This window comes from Gouania willdenowi, chromosome 6 (assembly GCF_900634775.1).
Source record: "Gouania willdenowi chromosome 6, fGouWil2.1, whole genome shotgun sequence".
Taxonomy (NCBI): Eukaryota; Metazoa; Chordata; class Actinopteri; order Blenniiformes; family Gobiesocidae; genus Gouania; species Gouania willdenowi.
The window spans coordinates 7920064-7926063 of NC_041049.1; positions in this window are offsets into that span (position 1 = coordinate 7920064).

Sequence of the window (6000 nt, forward strand, 5' to 3'; positions counted from 1 at the left end):
AGGTGGCGATATGCACTTATTCAACACTCCAATAACCAAGAACGAGAAGAAAAAGATCAGCGACGTCTTTTTGGTTCAATGATGTCACTAATTGTCACTGTTGGCCCCACCCCTCCTATAAAAGATGGGAGGAGGGACTAGGTTTCCTCCTCTCATTCTCTGATTGACAGCTTCATGCGGAACTGTGCAGTGCTGTGGGGGCGGGGCTTGCTGTGACCTCAGCGTTGTCTCAACTACTCAGGAGTTACGCCCATAATCAAGGCATTTTTTTACGTTTTCCTCCTGATGGAATGTCAGAAAAACCTAGGGGTGTCCTTAGACTGTAAAATCATCCACTACACACGACTAGGTTTTCAAAGCAGGGGTGAAACAATCAACAGGTGGTTGAAGCGTTTGTGCTGGAAAACCAGGAAGCTGATGGAGGCTGATGGAGGCTGATGGAGGCTGATGGAGGCCGTCAGATCTCTGCGTGTCCAGATGTGGCTGACGGGATGAAAACAGCATTGAAGAGAAGCTGCAGAACTAAAGTTAAGTAAAGACGGTTGGTAAGTAACACCTGTTTGTATCAAATCTCTGCAAAGTGAAACATCTATTTTTATTTTTATTTTTGGTCCAGATACTTCTTCTACAACCCTGTCAGAGTGACAGACTGTTTTATAACTGTAATAACTGTGAACATTAGGTAATTAATGTCAGGTATAAGTACAAGATACATTTGACATGTTATCACCAAGTTTGAAATCAATTCCAACAACATGTCAACTACAAGAACAAATTAAAACTGCAGATTAAATGTTGGACCTGAAAACCTCAGAAAAATATCCTGTGAAAGTATTATTATTATTATTATTATTATTATTATTATTATTATTATTATTATTATTAATAATAATAAATAAGACCATGGGAAATTTAATTTTATTTAATCAGGCCTGTGCAGCATGATAGTGACATGAATAGAGACACATATACTTGTCTATTTTTATAATAAAGAGTTTTACAAGTTTTCCACGAGTATGTAAATTAGGGGTGTCGCAATCCGATATCGATATTGGATATCGGTCCGATATCAGCCTGAAAATGAATATCGTATATCGGATTCAAATTTCTGAATTTCCGATTTATTTATTCATTTTTTTCCAATTCATTTTTTTATTTATTTTATTCAATTGTAGAATACTGTAGATATTGTGTTGAAGGTTAAAATGTATGTGACCAATTGGTTAATAATAAATGGGTCAGTTTTTGTCACACCTACTATTGTTTCTGTTTGAGTAACATCACTTGATCAAGACTTTTCTAACATTCCACGCTATAAAATACATTTTTTTTTTTTATTAAAGGAAAAAAAGTAATAAATGTATGATTCGTGCTATCTGATCAATATCGGTATCAGATGATACACAAGGCTGCAATATCAGTATCATATCGGAAATGAAAAAGTTGTATCGTGTAACGTAAATACAATGTGACGGAGCACTCCATCAATCTGAAAAACAACTCATTAAACAAGCAAAGCGTTTATATTCACACGTAACAAACTTCTGCATCACTCCACTCACTATTAAATATGTGCATACAGAAGATGTTGATGTAATGAGAGATTTGTTTATATGCTGGGAAATTATATTTATGTTGTAAAATTGAGAAATAAAATAGTTCATTTTGAAAATGTATAAATATGATCTAATGTTTAGGTAATTAGTGTGATTTGTTTTTTAACACTAAAATCATGCATTATATATATATGTATATATTTTTTTATTTTATTTTTTTTTTTTTTTTTAAATCGCTGAATGATTGATTCCATCACACAAAATTTACTGGATTTTTTTTTTTATTTTTTATTTTTATTTTGGTGAATGATTAATAAAATATTGAAGTACTTCCTGTGCTACGTATCTAGGTCAGATTAGTGTATATTGTCCAGTTGATGTTATGGGATTGTTGCCACAGATTGTGTCAGTTGTTGTTGTGAGGCTGGATGGATTCAGTGAGTGAGTGCAGACCTTCCTCCTCCTCCTCCTCCTCCTTTTGTTGTTTGACAGTCTGAACAACACGATGAGGCTGAGCCGATGTCTGTCGCTCTGCAGATTGAACGACTTTGATCTGCAGCCACTGCTGCAAAACGTCCAAGTCTGTTTGGTGCATTGTGGGTAGACGTCGACAGTGTTACACAGATTTACGAGGAAAGTGTGGCCCTATTAAAGCTTTCAGAATCTTTATTAGTCGTAAAAATGTGGAATCTGAGCTGTGAGTTGAAAAAGGACTAAAATAAGTGGAAATGGCCTGGATTTGCTTAATCTGTGTCCGACTCTGGGCCGAGGCCAAACCTCCAGATGGTGAACGCTTCCACCAACAGAACCAGACAAACCACAGAATAACCATCACAGTTCAACCTGGCCTCCATTCAGCAACCAAACAAACACATACTGGTTAATGAATGGAAATCAGACGCAACATTTAGTTAAAAAAAAATTTTTTAAATGTTACTTTTAACCAGATTTACAGAAATGTTTGTGGAATTTGTGATATTTACTTTTCATGTAAAAAATATAATATCAATGGTAAATATGAAATCTAAATGCTAAATGTTAAATCTAAATATTAAATCTAGATTTGAAATTTAAATATGAAATGTTACATCTAAATGTTAAATATAAATGTCATGGGTGAAACTAAATATTTAGCAAAATAAAATCTCATTGACACGAATGAACGCTATCTGCGGTCTATTCAGACGGAGTGATTGCGCTCCACATTAAATATTTAGTTTTAAAATTGAGCATATAGATTTAGATTTAATATTTAACATTTAGAATTAGATTTAACATCAAATGTGAAATCTAAATGTTGTGGGTGAAACTATATATTTAGCTAATATGCAAATTCACCGGAAGTACCAAAATCTATCCGCAGTCTATTCAGACGGAGTGATTGTGCTCCACATTTAGATTTAACATTTAACATTTAGCATTTAGATTTAGAGATATTTTGATTTAGATTAAACATTAACATGTTAAATCTTAATGTTGTGGGAAAAACTAAATATTTAGCTAATTTTAACTTCACCAGAAAAACCAAAGAGAAGCACTATCCACGGTCTATTCAGACGGAGTGATTTAATCAATCAATTGATCAAATTTTATTTATCGAGCACTTTTCATATATACTGTACAATTCAAATTGCTAAACTCAGAAAACTCATCAATAAAAACACTGCACGGTTTAAAAATAAAAGCATGAAATTCAAAAGAAGAATAAGAATCAAATAAAACAGGTTTAGTGGTAATGAATGCTGTGCCACCTCCACTCTTACCATCACATATGGTAAAAGCCTCAGTGAGAATAATTAGTGTGTCTGTATCCAGCCATGTTTCAGTTAAAAACAATCGAGTTTGTCTAAAATCAAATCATTTATAATAAAGACTTCTTTAAAAGCGAACGTATACAATCGGATCTGCTCTTCACACGTGCACATCCTCCTGCATGTTAAATAAACCATTGAACACAAAGCGTCGCCACCTGCTCGATGTCACACATTATCATTATGATGAGTGAAGAACCTGCACAGGCTGGTGAAGGAGAACCATTCTGATTCTAAAGATAAACACAAGCAGAGAAAGAAGCCAAAAGCCACCAATCATCTTCAGTCCTTGTCATTGGTTCAGCTTTTTCTTTGATCTTCTTACAGTGGTTAGCCATGCAACCTCCACATTTGTAATAAATCATTTTTATTCTCTGACCTGTTTTTTGATTATATTTTTAAACTGAATTTGCATGTTCTCCCCCGGCCTGTGTAGGTTTTTCAGTCATTCTGAATTAAACACCACATTTGCATTATTCAACGTCAGATGCTCCGTTTTCTGAGCATTAAGATATAATTGAACATTAAAAATCTGTGTGTATAACTCCCTATGTTATTATGTACAGCTGCAGAAAAAAACAACACCAACATATAAGTTTATCTATAAGTTGGAAACACTGTTTTTCAAAACTTTTATCTTAAAAGGGGTAATTGTGCTTCTTCAGTGTATTGTTATATTACATTGAGGCACCACGACGAGAAGCTTACAGGTTGATTTATTTTACATGCGCAACTAATGGGCTACAAACATTTTAACCACAATTTAATGAAAATAATAAGTATAAGACCCTGAAAATAACTATAAATATAATAATAATAAGTAAATCCAAGAATAATAGAGTAAAATAACAATTCAAGTTCACTTCAGATATTTTCTAGTAGTTCTGCTAGATAGAAAGTGCTAGATCGGAGTCTGTATTGAACTGCTCAGATGTAAATTGCTATATCGGAGATTTTAGATGAAGGCCAATATAATACGATTGATTTAACATTTATATTTAAATGTAACATTTAGATTTAACATTTAGATTTATATTTAATATTCAACATTTGAATTTAGATTTATATTTATATTTATATTAATATTTAGCATTTGAATTTAGATGTGATATTTAGATTTAGATTTAACATTTAGATTTAAATTTAAGATTCAACATTTAGATTTAATATTTAACATTTAAATTTAGATTTAATATTTAGATTTAGATTTAATATTTAACATTTAGATTTAGATTTAACATTAATATTTAAATTTAATATTTAGATTTAACTTTGACATTATATTTTATGAGCAAAAAAATAAACACATTTCTGCTGTAAATCTTTTCAAAAGCAATGTTAAAAATTCACATGTTTTTTAAATGTGGTTTGTTGCTAAATGTTTGTTTTAGCATGTGCAACTTTACAACGACGCCCCATAATAAATGGCTCACTTTTTCTCATACCTGCTATTGCTGATATTTGTTCTCTATTTGAGTAATATCACTGGATTAGGCCTTTTCTAACATTTCACTCTACAAAATAGGTGATAAGAGTATGAATCGTATGGCATGGGCCATGAATAAGTTACTCTAAGGACTTTCATTAAATAATAGTTGTGTTCATGGCCTTGAGGGAGTTTGAACACTTGTAAAATGCATTCAATTTAATCTGAATTAGATGTTTTGTAGAAGGCAGACGTCAAACTGAATCTAAATCTGCATTTGTTTGTGAACATCTGCTCCAAGTGCCAACCAGGCAGAGGATAAAGCATGTGGGTTAAGTGCTGCTGCGAAACAAGATTTGACAGCTCTGCAAAAAGCTCATATGAATGATTTTTACATAACGTCTATTTACTGGACTCTGCATCACTGGAAGCAGTGTGACATGCATCACCAAGGCAGAAAGCTGGAAAAACTCAAATCGACATGACAAGCTTCACTAAAGTTGAAGCTCGGAGGCTGACGTGTTCACCTAAAGCAGTGAGCTAGCTGCTAGCTGCTAGCTGCTAACTGCAAGTCGTTCTCAAGCATGACAGCACAGGAGCCAAATCACAGAAAGCCGCTGATGTCACCTTTTTTACAACAGACAAAGCACCAAAGCAGTGACTTACCAAAAAAAATGTTATTTATTTTTGATACTTTTCTAGTCAAGGATCAACACAAACAAAACTTCAAGACAAAGACAGCTCAACTGAACGATTGTGTAACCTTTATGATTTAAAGAGGCAGATGTAATAAAAAAGAACTTTAAACTCACATATAAGCAGATGTTTGACAAACGTCAACGTGATTACTCAAAGAAGTGTTCCATTCACGTAACTCCAACTGGTTTGATGAAGTTACAGGAAAGCTGTCCTATGGTTGCCGTGGTAGCGTAACTTCCTGTTTTAAGGAGTCTTCTTTGTTCAGCTGAAGGCATGTGTGGATCTGTAGTAAGATGGATGATAGGCATCAAAATGCTGCGCCCACTGCCAATTTCATACGTTGTGTTCAAAATGTCATAGTAACGTACCACTCGTACTAAGTTTGACGTCATTATTAGTATGTAGTGCGTTAAAATTACAGAGTATGATGGATTGAGTACGCAAGAAATAGCCAGATGTATACTATATCAGGAATGTTATTAAGTATGCATTATATGCACACTAGTCA